This window comes from Cebus imitator, unplaced genomic scaffold, assembly GCF_001604975.1.
Source record: "Cebus imitator isolate Cc_AM_T3 unplaced genomic scaffold, Cebus_imitator-1.0 Scaffold69, whole genome shotgun sequence".
NCBI classification, from domain to species: Eukaryota; Metazoa; Chordata; class Mammalia; order Primates; family Cebidae; genus Cebus; species Cebus imitator.
Window position 1 is genome coordinate 2,726,471 of NW_016107384.1, and position 22,127 is coordinate 2,748,597.

The window sequence follows — 22,127 nt, forward strand, 5'->3', positions numbered from 1 at the left end:
GATTTGGGGGACTAACTACATCGTTTAAAATTATCTACTAAATCAATAACCATGTTGTAGATTTTTACCCCACATTTCTCCCAATTTTATCCTCAAAATTATTGAAATCAAACTTTGTATGATTGTGTTTTTACCTAATTATCTACCATAATCAATATAATCTCTAGAATATTCTTAATCAGTGATGACTTTACTGATAATATAGACAATTTACAAATGGCAAATTAATAAATATTCATACTGGAAAATGAATTTGTTGATATTTTTAAATAAAGATCTAGAACTAGTTTCATAGTTTATTTTCTTAGAGAGTAAACATTATCATTGGTACGCTGAATTATATCCAAAGTTATAGTAATGTTTTAGTGACCTCAATATATAGGCATGAGATTATTAGAGCTTTGATTGGGAAGCATATGATTTCTATAATTGTTTCAGATAAAAGTTAAACAAGAGCAAAAGGGAGACAGACATTGAGAGAATGAGGAGGAAGGAGAGAAAATGGCGTCCACGGATTACAGTGCCTACAGCCAAGCTGCAGCGCAGCAGGGCAACAGTGCTTACACTGCCCAGCCCACTCAAGGATATGCACAGACCACCCAGGCATATGGGCAACAAAGCTATGGAACCTATGGACAGCCCACTGATGTCAGGTATACCAGGCTCAGACTGCTGCAACCTATGGGCAGACCGCCTATGCAACTTCTTAGGGACTGCCTCCTACTGGTTATACTACTCCAACTGCCCCTCAGGCATACAGCCCACCTGTCCAGGGGTGTGGCACTGGTGCTAATGATACCACCACTGCTACAGTCACCAACACCCAGGCCTCCTACACAGCTCAGTCTGCATATGGCACTCAGCCTGCTTACCCAGCCTATGGGCAGCAGCCAGCAGCCACTGCACCTACACGACCACAGGATGGTAACAAGCCCATTGAGACTAGTCAACCTCAATCCAGCACAGGGGGTTACAACCAGCTTGGCCTAGGATATGGACAGAGTAACTACAGTTATCCACAGGTACCTGGGAGCTGCCCCATACAGCCAGTTACCACACCTCCATCCTACCCTCCTACCAGCTATTGCTCTACACAGCTGACTAGTTATGATCAGAGCAGTTACTCTCAGCAGAACACCTATGGGCAACTGAGCAGCTATGGACAGCAGAGTAACTATGGTCAACAAAGCAGCTATGGGCAGCAGCCTCCCACTAGTTACCCACCCCAAGCTATTTCCTACAGTAAATCTCCAAGTCAGTATAGCCAACAGAGCAGCAGCTATGGGCAGCAGGGTTCATTCCAACAGGACCACCCCAGTAACATGGGTGTTTATGGGCAGGAGTCTGGAGTATTTTCTGGATCAGGAGAGAACCAGAGCATGAGTGGGCCTGATAACCAGGACAGAGGAAGTGGGGGATTTGATCGTGGAGGCATGAGCAGAGTAAAAAAAAAAAAAAAAAAAAAAAAAAAAAAAAAAAAAGTTAAATGGCTCCTACATTAGGTGTGTAATAAAACTAAGTAGTTAATGTTGAGAGAGATAAATGATGCTGATCTTTTAAATATCTTCCTAGGACTGTGCTGACACAGGAATAAATATGCAGCTTTGGAATTATTAATTTATGCTGGGTGTGGTGGCTCATACCTGTAATCCCAGCACATTGGGAGGCCAAGGCAGGAGGACTGCTTGAAGACAGGAGTTTGAGACCAGCCTGGTCAACAAAGCGAAATCTATAAAAAATAAAAACTACCTGGGTGTGGTGGCTCACACCTGTAGTCCTAGCTACTCGAGAGGCTGAGGCAGGATCAATTGAGACCAGGAGCTCTAGGAGGCAGTGATCTGTGATCGAACCATTGTGCAGAAAGAATTTATTAATTTGAATGACCTGAATTTTCAAGATGTTATTTCATTCCTCCACTTAATTTTATTTAACTCCATTATAAACCCAAGTTCATATATAAAGTAATAAATCACTTTATTAACCACAACAAATGCAAATTTAATTTTAATAATTCAGGGCTGGGCATGGTGGCTCATGCCTGTAATCTTAGTACTGTGGGAGGCTGAGGTGGGCTGGCCACTGGAGCTCTGGAATTCGAAACCAACCTGGGCAACATAGAGAAACCCGGTCTCTAAAAAAAAAAAAAAATTAGCTGAGTGTGGTAGCATGCACCTGTGGCCTCAGCTACTTGGGAGTCTGAGACGGGAGGATTGCTTGAGTCTAGGGGGCGGAGGCTGTAGTGAGAGCAGGTTGCACCACTGCACTCCAGCCTGGGTGACAGAGTGAGACCATGGAAAAAAAAAAAGTGTGAAGTTAGAAGCATATATGACATATGCTTATTCCAGAAATACACCTATTACAAGATTTCCAAAACAGTTAATTTAATTTTTTATTTTATTATTATTTTTTGACACAGAGTCTCACTCCATCACCCAGGCTAGTGTGCAATGGCATGACCTCAGCTCACTGCAACCTCCACCACTCAGGTTCAAGCGATTCTCCTGCCTCAGCCTCCCGAGTAGCTGGATTTATAGATGCAAGCCACCATGCCTGACTAGTTTTTTGTATATTTAGTAGAGAGGGTTTTGCCATGTTGGCCAGGCTGGTCTTGAACTCCTGGCCTCAAGTGCTCCACCTGCCTTGGCCTCCCAAAGTGCTGGGATTACAGGTGTGAGCCATTTGCACCTGGCCAAAACAGTTAATTTTAATATAACAATTATTCCCAATAATTATAAATAACTACCCCATTTCATTTTCAAATAGTGTATAGATTTGTTTGTAATACTTAAAATCACATAGCAAAAGTTGTCTTTTAACAGTAGATTCTGTGTAACTCAGAGCTATTCTAACTTATGGGGTGTCATTTCCATTTTGTCAGTTGGAGAACATGATAGTAAGTATAGCATAACTCCCTGTGTATCGATTTAAAACTTAGTACATACTAATGAAGTCTATATGACTTCGTAATTGCAGACTAGTGGTGGTGAACACTGGCTGCCAGCAGAGGGCACTTTGATGTTTTTATATGTTAGAATTTCACACCGATCGTCGCCCAAGATTCTAGACCATTTGTCTCCAAACTGTTTTCCTAAGAGTAAAGATATTTCTAGCATTTAGCAATTCCCCATGATTTCCTGTCTCAATTTATAAACTCCTGTGCTCTCTGGGAAGGGATAAGGTAATCTAAAAACAAACAAACAAGCAAACAAATAAAAACAAAAAACCAGCCACAGTTCCCAGCTGTCACCATGAACAGGTGTGAGAGATGGTTCTGTGTGTTGAAATTAGAGAGGCTGCAACCTCCCTGGATTTCTTCTCCCAGCCCCATTCAACTCCATGGCCACTGTCAGCAGTTCTCCCATAGCCATCTGAAGGGAACCCAGGAATAAATACCTGCAGTTTTAAATGGTCTAATTGAGTCGATAAGAAGGTCAACAAAAAAGGAAAAAAATGAACCTGAAGAATGCCATTTGGCATCAAGGTAGCCCTCTGGATGATCTAGGGGTGTATTTTTCAAAAACTCCAGGCTGGAGTGCAGTGGCGGGATCTTGGCTTGCTGTAGCCTTTTCCTCCTGGGTTCAAGTGATTCTCCTGCCTCAGCCTCCCTCCCTAGTAGCTGGGATTACAGGCATGTACCACCACACCCAGCTAATTTTTTTGTGGAAGATAGGGTTTCCCTATGATGACCAGTTTGGTCTTGAGCTCCTGGCCTCAAGTGATCCGCCCACCTTAGCCTCCTAAAGTGCTGGGATTATAGGCATGAGGCACTGTGTGCTGAGGCTGAGGCAGGCAGATTATCTGAGGTTGGGAGTTCGAGACCAGCCTGACAAACATGTAGAAACCCCATCTCTACTAAAAATACAAAATTAGCCAGGCGTGGTGGTGCATGCCTGTAATCACAGCTGCTCAGGAGGCTGAGGCAGGAAAATTGCTTGAACCCAGGAGATGGAGGTTGTGGTGAGCTGAGATCATGCCATTGCCCTCCAGCCTGGGCAACAAGAGGGAAACTCCACCTCAAAAAGATAAAATAAAAAAATTAAAAAATAAAATCTTACAGTCTTCTGATACTTCCTTTTTTTTACTCTACATTGTAGCTAAGATTCATCTATGTCATTGCATATAGCTATAGTTCATCCTGTTTTATTGCTATAAGCACTATAATTTATCTATTTCTTTGTGAACATTTAGGGTGTTTCCAGTTTTTGCTGTTAAGATCAGGACTTGTACATGTCTCCTGGCATATATGCAAATTTTACTTGTATATAAAGCTAGGAGTAGAATTTCTGTATGCATTTGGGTATACTAATATTTAACTTTATAGGATAAAGCCAAATTGTTTTACAAACTGATTCTTCCCGTTTATAATCATACTAGCAATAACAGAGATCAGTATTTGTTCACATCTTTGTCTCACTTTCCCAGTTCTCTACCTTCACTTTTCAAGTAAGTTACTTGCACTCAAATGTGTGTCTTACAATTTGCTACCAAGGGACAATTTTGTTCAGAGATGAAGCAGCCATATTTCCTTTTTTTTTTTTAGATGGAGTCTGGCTGTGTCGTCCAGGCTGGAGGTGGCATAATCTTGGCTAACTGCAACCTCCATCTCTCGGGTTCAAGCAATTCTCCTGCCTCAGCCTGCCAAGTAGCTGGGACTACAGGTGCCTGCAACCACACCCAGGTAATTTTTGTATTTTTAGTAGAGACGGGGTTTCACCATGTTGGCCAGGCTGGTTTTGAACTCCTGACCTCAGGTGATCTGCCCACCTCGGCCTCCCAAAGTCCTGGGATTACAGGCATAAGCCACTGCTCCCAGCCCATATTTACCTTTTTATATCACACTAATTGGCTAACGAGGCAAAAGTACTAAGTGGAATTTATGAACTCTACTTGAAAATACTATTTTCAGTAATATTGTTGGTTGCTTATCTGAGCTTCTCTTCTTTTTGTAAATGATTAAAAAATGCTGCAAAATTATTTTTAAAAATCTTTCCAAAAATATTGAAGAGCTGACAAGATAGTAAAGGATTTACCAAAAAGTAAATTTATTTAATACAAATTTCTTTAAAAATATTTAATGGTCGAATAAAGACAATATATTCAAGGTGTACAACATGATTTAATATACATATGCATTGTATAATGATTACCACAATCAAAGTAATTAACATATCTATCACCACTCATGCTGTACATTAGATCCCCAGGACATGCCCATCTTATATAATGTGTTTTATAAAGGTCTTCTAAAAATTCAAAGAAAACAAATAAATCACCATACAATGTATGGATAGGAAGACTCAATGTTGTAATATAAACTGCAATTCAAATTGTCAAATAGTTTTGATGCAGTTTCAACTAAAATTCTAACATGGTTTTTCTCTCAACCAACTTGATGTGGAAATGTATATGGAAGAACAATGGGCCAAACACTTCCAAACAAGAACAAGGTAAGGAGATATTTCTTTACCAGATATTAGAATTTTAATAAAGATTCCATTGTTAAAACAGTGAGATATTGGCACAGGAATAGGCGATTAGGCTAATGAAGCAGAATAGAGTCCAGAAGCAAACCCATCACACTTGTGCATCTATGAACACTTGATGTACAACAGAGGCAGGATTGCAAAGCAATGACAAAGTAGACTTTTGGAAAAATAGTTATTGTAGCAGTTTTGGAAAAATAGTTATACATGTGGGAAAACATGGAAATTGGGCCTCTACGTTTATACAGAAATTAACTTTAGATGGAGAATTCTGGGGAGATGATACTGGAAGCAGCATAGTTTCAATCTCTGTATTTCTCCACGTAGGATAGTTTTTCAGTCTCTCTTACTCTCTACATAAAAACTGTCAGATAAACTGGAGACAGAACTAAAAACTCATGAACTCCATTTACAATGTAACTAAATAGAAAGTTTCCCACACAAACTCCAAACTACAAATGGATGGGGCCAAAACACCATTAGCTATGGAACCCAAATACAACTGTGCAGGAAAAAGAAGGAAGAACAGAAAAAGAACAGAACCCTAAGGTAGCCAACAGGAATTCATTGGAATTCAGAGAAAAGCAGCTGAAACCTGGAGGGAGGGGTTTTGCTCTCTCCAACACAAAGTGAGTGCGAGGTTCTGCAGTAAGGACTGAGAAAACTAGAGGGGTCTATCCCGGAGGAGCTCTCAAAACTGACCTGACAGGGGACCCTTCTGGGTAACAGCTTCACACTGAGAAACTCTTGGGAATGGAATCAAAATTGATCAGGATAGAAACAATAGCGATGAAGGAAAGAATTGGTTCAGATTGAAGTGGAGTATGGAAACAGAACCAAGAAAGCTCAGAAAGCAAGCCACCGCCTTACTGGGCACAACAATACACAAATAAAGAGGGAACTCTGCATGTTCTCGCTCATAGGCAAGTGTTGAACAATGAGAACACATAGACATAGGGAGGGGAACATCATACACTGGGATCTGTTGGGGGAGAATAGGGGAAGGACAACGTGGGGGTAGGGAGGTTGGGGAGGGATAACATGGGGAGAAATGCCAGATATAGGTGACGGGGGTTGGAGGCAGCAAACCACATTGCCATGTATGTACCTATGCAACAATCCTGCATGATCTGCACATGTACCCCAGAACCTAAAGTACAATAAAAAATATATAAAAACAAACAAACGAACAGAAAAAAAACAAAAGGAAGAAATCAGGCAAAAAATAATAATAATAAAGAAAAAAAAGAGGGAACTCTGTGATGATAGAGGTTTCCTGTACACTGCTTATTCTACATGTCTCGAAAAACTATTTTCACATAAACTAAGCAGTTAAAAAGTATTAAGTTCAAATCTCATACAAAGTTGTTATAAGAAAAAGAATAAGAGGTCCAGTGAATAGTATTTTTATGTCAGAAAAATCAAAACTATGACCTACTATTTCAAAACAACTAAAATATATTAAGAAAATGTTAGACATGACAGAACAAATATATAACAATTAGGAAAACTCAGAAATGAAGTGGCAGAATTCAGCAAAGAACAAAAAAAAATTTCAAAAGTGAAGACTAAACTAGAAGAAAGATAAAAATGAACAAACCCAATAAATACTTCCATAAAGGAAATAGAATGTGCAAAACAGGAAAATTAAACATAAAAAATAAATATGAAAAGACATTAAAGGGATTCAACAGGAAATGACAAATATTAAAGACAGGCAAAAAGAGTATATTGATTATGTGAATTATAGGGTCCCTGAAGAAAACCAAAGTAAAAGAACAGAACAAATAATAAAAACTGAAGTATAGAAAAGTTTGCTGAAATAAAAAATGATTCCAAATTATGTATTGAAAGTGTGACTGAGAATATCTAATCAGAAAGACCAATAACAAGGCATATTCTAGTAAAATTACTAAACTTTAAGAAAAAAGAAAAAACTGGGGGAACATCTAAAAAAAAAAAGAGCATGTGACTTATAAGGGAAAGAAATTGAGATTATTGAATTTTTCAACAGAATGCTTTATACTAGACCTATTTAAGATATGCAAGGAAAGAAAATGTGGCTAAAGATTTTATCTTCAGCAAAACTGACTTTCAGAGATAAAGGGCACAAATTGTTGTCAGCAAACAAAAACTCAGGGACCGTTATTCCAATAATACTACCTAAACAATCTATAAGGGAATGAGCTTCAGACAACCAGAATGATTATAGGCATCAGAATAAGGACTGGTAAGCATTAAATATATTAACTGTATAACTTAGATTGACTGGTGGCAAGAGCAGCACTGTGTTTTTTTAGAAGTGACATATATTTTAAGTTGAAATACCTTGTTTTTCAGCCTGTACCTATAGTGTGAGATGCTTTTTTTTTTTTTTTGAAAATCCACTAACAGTTTTAAAAATCACCTCAATAGTGTCACAAAAATCAGACTATGAATAAATGCATGACTATTATCTGATTCAGCAAAGAAGCTGCTCATGTCATTGATGAAAGATTCCTTCTAACATGAATGTTAGTTGATATTTTTGTTTACGTTAATGAGTAAGACAAATGTGAAACAATGAAGATGTATATCAGAAGTTCACAAATTTGTCAATAGTATAAGGGGCTTCTTTGATGTATTGGATAATAGTTTTAAAATATTTACTCATTTTTTTGGTATGCTATCTAAAATGTAATGACTATATACTTTTAATTTGTATTATTAATATTTTCTTTATCACTCTCTTGTCAAGACAGTCATGAAAAACAATAAATCAAGTCCTGATTTGTAGCATTGGCTAATTTCTAGGTATAAATATTTCCACCATGGCTGATTTCAGGATAGCAACATGATGTCACTGAATGCTGAGTTGAGAAGAGGTGTGCTCATCACACCATTATATAGTAATATTGTAATATTGTATATACAATATATAGTAATATAGTACATAATTTAATTTTAATAATAGATGTGCTCAACAACTAGCTTGCAAAGTTCCTGAAAATTTAACAACTGGCTTCTCTGAACTGGTATGAACTGGCTCCACCACACCACTGGTTAGGAGGGAGCAAGTAAGCCAGGTACAGTGGCTCATGCCTATACTCCCGGCATTTTGGGAGACTGAGTGGGGAGGATCGCTTGAGCCCAGGAATTCAAGACTAGCCTGGGTCACATAGGAAACATACCCTGTTTCTATGAAAAAATTTAAAAGTAGCTGGGTATAGTGGTGCACACCTTCCTAGCTACTCAGGAGGCTGAGATGGAAGGATGGTTGCTTAAGCAAGGGACATCGAGGCTACAGTGAGCTGTGATCATGTCACAGCACTCCAGCCTGGGCGACAGAGCAAGACCCTGGCTCAAAAAAAAAAAGAGGTAGAGAGTATAATATATAATGTTCTGACAAAGTAAATATAGTACATCTGTTTTTTATTGATATATAATATTTTATAAATTTATGGGTTAGACATGAGTGTTTGTTAGGTGCATAGAATGTATAATGATCAAGTCAGGGTAATGGGGGTATCTATCACCTTGAGTGTTTATCATTCTTATGTGTTGGTGTTACTTCAAGTCCTTTCTTCTGGTTGCTAAGGGTAATTGCTCTAGTTTGGTATCAAACAATAGAACTTTTCTTCTATCTAACTATGCATTTATACCTGTAAACAACATCTCTTCATCCTCTCCTCCTTCTCCACCTTCCCAGTTACTGACTGACATCTTTCTATCATTTAATTCTCTATGTCCACGAGATCAAGGTTTTTAGCTCCCACATATGGGTAAGAACATGCAGTATTTGTCTTTCTGTGCTTGGCCTATTTTCTGCAGCATAATGACCTCCAGTTCCATTCATGTTGCTACAAATGACATGATTTCCTTCTTCTTTTTTTTTTTTTTTTTGTGATGGAGTCTCACTTTGTCACCCAGTTTGGAGTGCAGTGGTACAATCTCAGCTCACTGCAACCTCTGCCTCCCGGATTCAAGTGATTCTTGTGTCTAGGCCTCCCAAGTAACTGGGATTATAGGCGTGTGCCACCATGCCCAGCTAATTTTGTATTTTTAGTAGAGATGGAGTTTCACCAAGTTGTCCAAGCTGATCTCAAACTCCTGCTCTCAAGTGATCCACCAGCCTTGGCCTCCCAAAGTGCTGGGATTACAGGCATGAGCCACTGAGCCCAGCCGTGAGTTAATTATTTTTATGGCTGAATAGTTTTCCATTGTGTGTAGATAGCACATTTCTCTATCCATTCATCCATTGATGGATGCTTAGGTCGATTCTGTATCTTTGCTATTGTTAATAGTGCTGTGATAAACATGCAAGCACAAGTATCACTTTGACATAGTAATTTCTTTTCCTTTGGATAGATACCCAGTATTGTGATTGCTGAAACTAAAATGAATACTTTCAGTTTCCTGAAAAACCTCCATACTGTTTTTTATAGTAGTTGTACTAATTTACATTCCCATCAACAGTGTATGAAGACGGTTTTCTCCACATCCTTACCAGCATCTGTTATTTTTTGTCTTTTTAATAATAGCCATTAGAATTGGGGTGAGACAATATCTCATTGTAGTTTTGATTTGCATTTCCCTTATGACTTAGTGATGTTGAACATTTTTTCATATACTTGTTGGGCATTTGTATGTCTTCTTTCAAGAAATGTCTATTAATGGCCTTTCCCCATTTTCAAATGAAATTATTTTTTTCCACTGTTGAGTTGTTTGAGTTCCTTGTATATTTTGTATATTAGTCCCTGTCCAAAGAGTAATTTGCAAATATTTTCTCCCATTCAGAGGTTTTATCCCTTTTTTGAGACAGGGTATTGCTCTGTTGCCCAGGCTGGAGTGCAGTGGTGTGATCTTGGTTAACTGCAACCTCTGCCTCCTGGGTTCAAGTGATCCTCCTACCTCAGCCTCCTGAGTAGCAGGGACTAAAGACATATGCAACAACACCTGGCTAATTTTTTTGTTGTTGTTGTTAGACATGGGGTTTTGCCATATTGCCCAGGCCGGTCTTGAACTCCTGGGATTAAGCAATCTGCCCATGTCAGCCTCCCAAACTGCTGGGATTATAGGTGTGAGCCACTGTGCCCAGCCTATTTTTGGTTTTGTTGCTTGTGCTTTTGAGGTCTCAGCCATAAAATCTTTGCCTCAACCAGTATCCTGAAGTTTTCTCTGTTTTCTTCTAGTGGTTTTATAGTTTCAGGTCTTACTTTTAAGTCTTTAATACATTTTGAGTTGACTTTTGTAGATGGTGAAAGATGGGGGTACAGTTTCATTTTTTTTTTTTCTTTTCAGGTCATGTATCTCAAAGTTAGTTTTATTCTTCTCAATATGGTTATCCAGTTGTCTCAGCACCATTTATCGAAGAGGGTTTTGTTTCCCCAATGAATGTTCTTGGTGGCTTTGAAAATCAGTTGGCTATAAATATATGAATTTATTTCTGCATTCTCTATTCTATTCGATTGGTATATTTATCTATTTTTATGCCAATATTATGCTGTTTTTGTTACTTGCAGTATGTTTTGAAGTCAGGTAGTGTGATACCTCCATCTTGGTTCTTTTTGCTCAGTATTGCTTTGGCTTTTTGTGTTCTTTCTTGATTTCATACAAATTTTGGAATTTTTTTTCTATTTCTGTGGCAAATAATATTGGTATTTTTGATAGGGATTGCACTGAATCTGTATATTACTTTGGGGAGTATGGTCATTTTAATGATATGAATTCTTCCAATCCATGGGTACAGGATGTCTTTCCATTTATTTGTATCCTCTTCAGTTTCTTTCATCAGTGTTTGTAGATTTCCTTGTAGAGATCTTTCACATCCTTGGTTAAATTTGTTTCTAGGTATTTTTTTGGTAACTATTGTAAATGAGATTGCCTTCTTGATTTCTTTTTTGCCTATTTCATTATTGGAGTATAGAAATGCTACCAATTTTTGTGTTTTTGTATCCTGTAATTTTACTGAATTTATCAGTTCTAAGAGATTTTTGGTGGCATCTTTTGTTTTTTTCTAGATATAAAATTATGTTGTCTACAAAGAGTGATCATTTGACTTCCTCTTTTCCAAGTTAGATGCCTTTTCTTTTTATTGCCTGATTGCTCTGCCTAGGACTTCCAGTACTATGATGAAAAGAAGTGGTGAAAGTGGGCATTCTTGACTTGTTCTAGTTAGTAGATGAAAGGCTTTCAACTTTTCCCATTCAGTATGATGATAACTGTGGGTTTGTCCTATATGGCCTTTATTATTTTGAGGTATGATCCTTCTATGCCTAGTTTGTTGGGCATTTTGGATCCTGAAAGGGGTGTTGAATTCTTTTTCTGCATCTATTGAGATGATCATATGGTTTTGCCCTTCATTTTGCTGATGTGATGTATCATGTTTATTGAGTTGCATATGCTGAACCATCCTTGCATTCCTAGTGTAAATTTAAATTAATGATGTTATATTATCTTTTTGATGTGCTGTTGCACTTAGTTTGCTAGTATTTTGTTGAGGGTTTTTGCATCTGTGTTAATCAGGGATATTGGCCTGTACTTTTCTGTTGTGTCCTTGTCTGGTTTTGGCATCAGAGTAATGCTGGCCTTGTAGAATGAGTTAGAGATAATTTCCTCCCTTTCAATTTTTTGGAATAGTTTGAGGAGGATTGGTATTAATTCTTCTTTTTACATTTGGTAGAATTCAGCTGCTGTTTCATCTGGTCCTGGACTTTTCTTTGTTGAGAGGCTTTTTATTACTGACTCAACCTTGCTACCTGTTATTGGTCTATTCAGGTTTTTTATTTCATCCTAATTCAATCTTGGTGGGTTTTGTTTCCAGGAATTTATTCATTTTCTCTACATATTCTAATTTGTTATCATATAATTAGCTGTTCGTAATCATCTCTGATGATCTTTTGTATTTCTGTGGTATCAGTTGTAATGTCTCCTTTTTCATTTCTGACTTTGTTTATTTGGGTCTTCACTCTTAGTCTAGCGGTTTATAAATTTTATCTTTTCAAAGAGCATATATATATATATTTAAGAGCATATATATATATATATATATATATATCTCATTACTTCTCTGATCTTTATTTTTTTTTCTTTTGCTAATTTTGGGTTTGGTTTGTTCTTGCTCTTCTAGTTTCTTGGGGTGTATCATTAGATTGTTTATTTAAAATCTTTATTTTTGTTGATATAGGCATTTGTTGCTATACATTTCTCTTTTAGCATTGCTTTTGCTGTGTCACACAGGGTTTGCATGTGTCGTGTTTCTATTTTCAGTTGTTTTAAGAAATTTTTGATTTCCATCTTAATGGTCATTCAAGAGCATGTTGTTTAATTTCCATGTATTTGTATAGCTTCCAAGTTCCTCCTGGTATTGATTTATATAGTTTTAATTCATTGTGCTGTGAGAAGATACTTGATATAATTTTGATTTTTAAAAATTTGTTGAGACATGCTTTTTGGCCTAACATATAGTCAATCTTGGTGAATGTGCCATGTCCTGATGAGAAGAATGTTTGGATAAAATGTTCTATAAATGTCTGTTAGGTCCATTTGGTCTAAAGTCCAGTTTAAGTCTAATGTTTCTCTGAGAGTGAGGAGTTGAAGCCTCCCACTATTATTGTATCAGAGTCTAGCTCTTTCTTTAGATCTAGTAATATTTGCTTTATGAATCTGGGTGTTCTAGTGTTGGGTGCATATATATTTAGAATTATTATATCCTCTTGCTGGATTTGTCCCTTTCTCGTTATATAATTACTGTCTTTGTCCTTTTTTTTTTTAAGTTTTTGACTTAAACTCTGTTTTATCTGATATAGGTATAATTACTTCTGCTTGCTTTTGATTTCTGTTTGTGTGGAATATCTTTTTACATCCTTTTACTTTCAGTTTGTATTTATCTTTACAGGTAAAGTGTGTTTCTTGTAGGCAGCATATAGTTGGCTCACTTTTTAAAAATTCCTTAAGCCGGTCTACATCTTTTAAGTGGAGACTTTAATTCATTTACATTCAAAGTTACTATTGATATGTGAGGTTTTATTTGTTTTTTTGTTATTTATATTCTGATTGCTTCCTTCCTTTCTTTTTTTTTTCTTTTCATTTGTCCTTGTGGTTTGCGGTTTTCCTGTGGTGGTACCATTTGAGTCTTTTCTCTTCCTCATTTCTGTGTTTGTTTTACAGTGAGTTTTATAAGTTTGTGTATTTTCACAATGGTAACTGTCATCTTTTTCTTACAGCTTCAGGACTTTCGTAAGTATTTATTGTAAAGTAAGTTCAGTAGTGATGAAGTCTCTCAGCATTTGCTTGGGAAAGACTGTATTTCTTCTTCATTTATGAAGAATAATTTTGCTGGATGTAGTATCGTTGTGTAGGAGTAGTTTTTGATTTCAGCACTTTGAATATTTCATCTTATTCTCTCCTGGCCCGTAAAGTATCTGCTGAGAAGTCAACTGTTAGTCCAATAGGGGGTCCTTTATAGGTGACCAGATACTTTTCTCTTGCTACTTTTAGAATTTTCTCTGTCATTGACGGAGAAAGCAGATCCAGCCTATCACTGAAGCTTTCAAGTGTATTTTATATTTCATTGAAGGAGCTCTCCAGTCCCAGAATTTCTGTTTGGTCCTTTTAAAAAATATTTATCTGTTAAATTTCTCATCCATATTCTGAATTGTTTTTCTTATTTCTTTGTATTGTTTTTCAGAATTATTTTATATCTCTCTGAGCTTTTTTAGTATCACACTTTTGAATTCTGTTTTCATATTTTCATGAATTTCTTTTTGATTCGGATCTGTTGCTGAGAAGTTATTGCATTCTTGAGGTGCCATTTTCCTTGCTTTTTCATGTTTCCTGCATCCTTAAATTGATATCTACACATCTGGTGTAAGAGTAATTTCTTCCAATTTTTAAAATTTGCTTTCATATGGGAGGACATTTTCCTGAAGATGTATCAATTGTGTTGCTTGGGTAGGGCCCTTTGGGCTTTGATTCTGGATGTGTGCAGTAGTAGTGTAGTCTTTGCATGATTTCTTTGGCTATAGATGGCGTGAATGATAGCTGTGATTTCTTTTGTTGTTTAGAGTGCATTTGTTAGTGGAGAATGTGATGAAGTTGTTTCGCTGGGGACAGAGCTGCCAAGTGGGCCAGTCTTGAGGCCCCAGTGGTGGCAGCAGTGGGGCGAGTATACTGTTCTCAGCCCCAGGGTGGGCACTTTGCTAGTACCAGTGTTAGTGGGACTAGGCAGGTCAATTCTTGAGCCTCCAGGTGGCCTGCTCAAATGCTGGGAGTGGCAGTGGTGGCCGGGAGGGTGAATGAGTTCTCAGATCCCTAGGCAGCTGGCGGGGTGTGGGTACCGGCAGTAAGAGTGGCAGGATGATTCTCTGGGTCTGAGTGCTGTGCACTGGTGTTGGCAGTGGCTGTGATATGAGGTCACCATCCACAACCCCAGACATGTAGCTCTCAGGCTTGCCCGCTCTTGGTGGCAGCAGCACCACAGCACCACAGCACCACATAGAATTGGGCAAGGATCTTGCCCTGTGCACATAAGCCTGGGCATGGAGCCACATTGCCAGTTGGGGCATGGTTGCCACTCACCACCACAGATAAGCAGCCTTCTGTCTTGCCTGTCCTAGCTCCTGGTGGCAGCAGCAGTGGCTATAGCTGCAGCAATGTGACAAAGGGGAGAGAAGGTCCTGCTCTCTATGGGCAAGCCTGAGCACAGAGGCTGCTCTGCTGATGGCGGTGGAGTCACTTCCCTCAGCCCCAGACTGTCAGCTCTCAGGATTACCCACCTCAGTTCCTGGTTGCTGCAACTACTGTGGCAGTATATGGATGTGGGGAGGGGTTCTCAGTCTCTGCTTGTAAGCCTGAGCAAAGTCTGTGCCACTGCTGGGGGCAGGGTTGCTTCTCACAGCCCCAGAAAGGGAAATACTCAGGCTCTAGAAAGCATGTGCTTTGTTTTCCTTTGTCTGGTCTGCCTTTTTGGTGCACTGTATTTTTCCAGGATTTCATGAATTTCTTTTTGACTGGGATCTGTTGCTGGAGAGTAGTACTCCCTTTGGGTTAGAGTACTGGGGATCCTGCAGCACCTTTGGGGCCAGCCATTGCTGTGCCACTGTAGCCCTCTGGAGGGACACTGGGGGATGTCATTGAGGGCTCCTGGGATGTGGACAGATGGGAGCTGTAGTTCCCAGGGCAGGATGCAGTCTCATGATGGCTATGCCCTCCCAATAGTGACCTGCTGCAGCTGCTTAAGTCTCAGGGGGTGCGAGTGACCCAGCATGAATTCCCTGTCAGCACAATGTCCTTGCAGGGTCTGCAGATCACTCCCCATGCTAGCGTCAGGGTTTGTGTGGTTAGAGGAGCCCTCTCATGGCTGGGGTTGCAGTAGTTTGTGGTGGGGAGAATTGGACCACTGAAGTTCTCTCACTTACCCTCCTCAGCAATAGCAAGCACCTCTGGCTCCCAATTTCTCCCAACTGAGCTGGCCACTGGCTTCCCTCTCCTCTGCGTCTCAGGGGCTTGCCAAGACTTCTCTGTTGGACTCTACTGTTCACTCTTAGATGTTCTATTTGAGGTGTGCTTATCTCTTCATAATTTTAGGTCTTCTTTCTGGAGAGGGTGAGTGTCCAATGTCTCTAGTCAGGCATCTTGAACCTGGATCCTCAATAGCGGACTTCTATTTTAAGATGGGGGAGAGTATATGGATTTTAAGAACTTTTTCAGTAATCATATTGGTGGTAATATTAATATGGTTATTTTGAGACTTGTATGTGTGTAGCATGAGATAAAAACAAGTGAGTAATTATGGAATATACTAATTCCATTATCCTCTGCATCTTTGAGAACCAGAATTCTCATATGGCAGAAAGAGATACAGATATAATAGAAAACAGATCGCATAAAATTGAGTTGAAATTGGAATGATCAGTGTGGATGAATCAGGTATTTTATTTATATTTTCTAGTTCAGCCTACTGTATAGGCCTAAAAACAATGATCAACTCAGAAGGAATGAGTATCCTTTGTGTGTACATAGATTGTGGAACAATCTGCAATTCTCACTACAATTTCTCATTTACCAAAAAGTTCTTCTTAGAGAAATGGCTGATTCCAGGATGGGCAAGAAATGAACACGACAAGCCTGGAATGTCATATTATCAGAAAGAAAACTACTAGGGTCACATATACTACTAGAGTCATGTCAAAAGGAGTCAGAGGACAGGTTTAAAGGGCTTCTAATAGCCAAAGATGGGACAGTTTAAGCTCCAATAATGATAACAATTACAACAGATTGAAACCTGTGAAAATGTTTAAATCAAAAAGTTTATAATGATTACATGAGACAGAGAGAGAGAGAGAAGGAAAGAGAGAGAGAGAGAGAGAGAGAGAGTGTGTGTGTGTGTGTGTGTGAGTGAGAGAGAGAGAGAGATCTTTGGAGAATAATAAGGAAACAATTATTTTTTGTAAAGGTGGGGTCTCACTGTCTTGCCAAGGCTAGTCTCAAATTTCTGGCCTCAAATGATACTCCCACCTCAGCCTCTAAAAATGCTGGGATTATAGGTACGAGACACCATGCCCAGTCAGTTATCTAATTTTTACATTACCACAGACAATGTTACTCAACTTTCTGCCACTATATAACCAGAATCCCCCTCTCTCCAATTTCTAATAATGTTTTCCTCACTTTTCTTTAATTCTTTACCCTTAGCTTTTTCAGAAGTCATCGGGCAAATACAAACTTTCAAAACATTTCAGGTTTCACCACAACTCTCCTGACAGTCCTGGCTTCTACCCGTTACCTAGTTCAAAAACCACTCCCACATTTTAGGTTTTTGGTGTAGCAGCTCCCTACTTCTCTATCAATGAGTAACAAACCACCCCCAAATTTAGCTTCTTAAAGTAGAAATGAGTACATATTTTCTCACACATTTTCTGTAAGTCAGGAGTTCTAAAGCAGTTTAATCATAACGGTTCTGACTTACAGTCTCTCACGCAATCAAGGTGGTAACTGGGCTGCAGTCATCTGGAGACTCGACTTAGCCTAGAGGATCCGCTTCCGCAATCAGCCACTCATGACACTGGCAAGTTGATCTCTTGGCAGAAGACCTCAGTTTTTCACCATGTGGACCTTTCCACAGGACTGTGTGAGTGTCTGCATGACACAGCAGCCAGCTTTCTGCAGAGTGAGTGATCCAAGAAATACTAGCATATAAGTGATTATATTTTTTATGACCTGGCCTCAGCAGTCACACTTCATCTGTGTAATATCCTATTGGCTAGGCAGATCCGTCCTATTCGATGTGCGAGGTACTACACAAGAATGTAAATACCAAAAGGTGAAAACCACTGGGGATCATCTTGGAGGCTGGCATCTACCATGATCAAATAGAAAATCTCAGAGTGAAAAACAAGAATTCTGAGCAACAAATGTGCATATTGCAACAACTACTACAGCCAACTACTATGAATGATCTGAGAGAAACAGTGAAGCTGATGTGATAAATACACACATTAGCTGAGAAAGTTATTCAATATTTTGTTCACTGTCATCTTTTTTGAGTTTTTGAAATGTGATTGTCAATCTGATCACTGTAACGGAAGATTTAATGTTGAACATTCTGTGGTTTAAGTGTATATTAATAGCTATAAGGAGAACTATGGAAGAAAGAGTATTAGGATTTTCAAGACTTTCAAAGAAGTTTCATTAAAAACTTTCACTGTGCTTTTCAGAAAGGATGTTAGGAAACATGACGTTTTTCTATTATGTCAATTGTAACACTATGAAGAACTGGTACAAATTTTTCTTAAAATGGTTAGCCTTCTTACTAGAAGAAAAAAAGAATAATAGAATAAAAATCTCAGGGGTGTTCAAATTCAAAAAATGCTGGATCTGAAGGGGTAAATAGCAATAATATTAAGAGTAGCATTCACTCGAATTGGTATTCTTAGACTTAATTTAAATTTTTTTTTTTTTTTTTTTGAAACAAGGTCTCAGTATGTGGCCCAGGCAGGTCTCAGTTTTGTTTTTGTTTTGTTTTGTTTTAAGTCTCCGTTTTTTTTTTGAGACAGAGTCTTACTCTGTTTCCCATGCTAGAATGCAGTGGCATGGGCTCGGCTTTCTGCAATCTCCACCCCCCAGGCTCAAGTGATTTTCGTGCCTCAGCCTCCTAAGTAGCTGGGATTACAGGCATGCACCACCACACTTGGCTAACTTTTTGTATTTTTGGTAGAGCTGGTTTTTTGCCATGTTGGCCAAATTGGTCTTGAACTCCTGACCTCAGGTGATCTGTCTGCCTTGGCCTCCCAAAGGGCTGGAATTACAGGCATGGATCACCGCACCTGGCCTAATGATTGCCATTCTAACTGGTGTGAGATGGTATTTCATTGTGGTTTTGGTTTGCCTCTTTAGCCTCTGACAACCACTAATCTGTTATCAGTTTCTATAATTTTGTCATTTTAAGAATGTTATATCTATCTATCTATCTATCTATCTATCTATCTATCTATACACGCACACACACACACACACACATATAACATTATATATATATGTATATATAAAAGTATATATATATATATACATTTTTTTTTGAGACAGACTCCTGCTCTGTCACCCATGCTGGAGTGCAGTGGTGTGATGTCAGCTCACTGCAACCTCTGCCTCCCTGGTTCAGGCGGTTCCCTTCCCCAGCCTCCTGAGTAGCTGGGATTACAGGCGCCTGCCACCATGCTTGGCTAATTTTTGTATTTTTAGCAGAGATAGGGTTTTGCCATAGGTTGGTCTTGAACTCCCAACCTCAGGTGATCCATCCACCTCAGCCTCTCAAAGTGCTGGGGTTACAGGCGTGAGTCACCGTGCCCAGCCAAGAATGTTATATAAATGGACTTATACAGTGTATAACTTTTTGAGGTTGGCTTTTAAAACTCAGCATAATTCTCTGGACATTCATCCAGGTTATTGTGTATATTAATAACGTGTTTCTTTTTTAATTGCTGAACAATATTTTATGGTATAGATCAACCTTATCCAACAGGTGGCCCGCAGGCTACATGTGGCCCTAGAAGGCTTTGAATGAGGCCTAACACAAATTTGTAAACTTTCTTAAAACATTATGAGATTTTTTTTTTTTTTTGCAATTTAAAAAAACCTCATCAGCTGTTGTTAGTGTTAGTGTGTTTTATGTATGGCCCAAGACAATTCTTCTTCTTCCAATGTGGCCCAAGGAGGCAAAAAGACTGGACACACCTGGTATAGATGTAACACAGTTAAAAAAAATTCTCTCATTGGTTATTGTGAAGAAAGCTGCTATGCTATTTATGTACAGGTTTTTGTGTGAATATAAATCATCATTTCTTTGTGACAGATGCCCAGGAGTGCAGTTTCTGGGTTGTATGGTGGTTGCATGTTTAGCTTTTAAAGAAATTGCCAAATGGTATTTCAGTGTCTATACTGTTTTACATTCTCACCAGCAATGTATCTGTAATCAGTTTCTCCATATGCTACTTGATGTTGTTTCTATTGTTATTTTAGCAATTCAGATAGACATGTAGTAATATTTAATTTTGATTTTAATTTACATTTTCCTAATGACTGATGATTTTGAAAAATAATTTCATTTATTTAAGATCTGTAAAATGTCTCTTCATGTGTTTTGCCCATTTGCTAATCAAATTGCTTTTTTCTTTACTGTTGAATTTTGAGATTTCTTTTTATATTCTAGTTATTAATTTGTCCCTTGTCATATACGTGGTTTGCAAATACTTTCTATGACTCTGTAGGTTGTCTTTCATCCTCTTAAGAGAGTCACAGAAGGAGAAAAGAAAAGAGGCTGGGCTGAACAAGTACTGAAAGAAATAACGGCCAAAAACACCCACCAAATTGGCAAGAGACCTAAATCTACAAATGCAAGAAGCTGGTATCCAGACAGGTTGGATCCAAAGAAATCCACGCCAAGATACATTATAATTAAACTTCTGAAAGCTGAAGACAAATAAAAAGTCTTGAAAGCATTCAGAGAAAAAATGATAACTTATTGGGGTAAGGGAAAGCAATTAGAGTAACAGCAAATTTCTCATTAGAAGCCATGGAGGCCAGAAGAAAGTATCACAATACTTTTCAAGGGCTGAAATAAAATTACTGTCAATCTAGGATACTACCATCCAGTGAAAATATTTGTCAAGAGTGAAGGGGAAATGAAGATATTCTGAGATGAAGGAAAGCTATTTGTTGCCCTCAGACTTACCCTAAAAGAAAGGCTAAAGAAAGTTCTCTAAATAGAAAGAAAATGACAAAAGAAGGACATTGGAATATCAGGAAGGAAGACAGAGCATGGAAGAAAAAATATGGGGAAATAAAAGCCTTTCCTTCTCCTCTTGGTTTTTAAAATTATGCTTGATGGTTGAAGTAATAATTTTAACACTGTCAAATGTGGTTCTAAATGTATATAGAGAAGACATTTAAGACAATTATACTATAAATGGGAGAGAGCGAGGGGACATAAGGGAGGTAAGATTTTTCTTCAACACCAGTATATTGGATATGTTATGTATATATAATGTAGTACTCAAGCAACCAGTAAAAAAAAATCTATACAAAGAGGTACACTTCAAATATTACAGACAAGTTAAAATGGAATTCAAAAAAAAGTGCAAGTAACACATAGGAAATCAGGAAAAAAAAACAGGAAAAGAACAAAGAGAACAATCAGAAAATGAAAATAAAATGGCAGACTTAAGTCCTAACATATAAATAATTGTGTAAAATATAAATCTTTGAAATACACCAATTAAAAGATAGAGATTGGCAGAATGGATTACAAAACAGGACCCAATCTACTAAGCTTTTTGTTTTGGTTGTTTTTCAGTTCTGAAATTTCTATTTGAGGCTGGGTGTAGTGGCTCATGCCTGTAATCCCAGCACTTTCAGAGGCAGAGGCGGGCGGGTCACTTGAGGTCAAGAGTTCGAGACCAGCCTGGACAATGTGGTGAAACCCCTGTCTCTACTAAAAATACAAAAATTAGCCGGGTGTGGTGGTACATGCCTGTAATCCCAGCTACTAAGGAGGCTGAGGTAGGAGAATTGCTTGAACCTGGGAGGTTGCAGTGAGCCGAGATCACGCCGCTGTACTCCAGCCTGGGCAACAGAGCAAGACTCCATCTCAAAAAATAAAATAAAATAAAATAAAAATTCCATTTGATTCTTTATAACATCAGTTTTTTTGTTGAGGTTATTTTTAAATTTGTTTCAAGTGTGTTTTTAATTGGTCAGTGAAGCATTTTTATTATGGCTGCTTTAATCTTTGTTAGATGATTCTAACATCTCTGTATCTCAATGTAGGCATCTATTGGCTATCTTTTCTCATTAAGTCTCAGCTTTTCCTGGTTATTGATATAATGAGTGATTTTCTGTTGAAACCTGGACATTTTCATATTGTGTTATGACACTCTGGATCTTATTTAAACCTTTTATTTTAGCTGATTTATTATTACTTTTACTAACACTGCCCTGGCAGGGAAACTGGGGGACACTGCATTATTACTGCCAAGTGGAGGTGGAAGTCCAAGTTTCCCACTTGGCATTTGTTGACACTTGTGTGAGAGGAACTCTTCATTACTGCTGGGCAATGGTGGGAGTTCTGGCTTCTTACGTGGTCTGCACTATGCCATGATAGGAGCGGCC

At 38.3% G+C, this 22,127-nt stretch overlaps 1 pseudogene; it reads left to right on the top strand.

The window, feature by feature from the left end:
• The first annotated feature begins 353 nt into the window (after window positions 1-353).
• On the top strand, window positions 354-3,117 carry LOC119471684 (annotated as a pseudogene).
• Window positions 3,118-22,127: the final 19,010 nt, after the last annotated feature.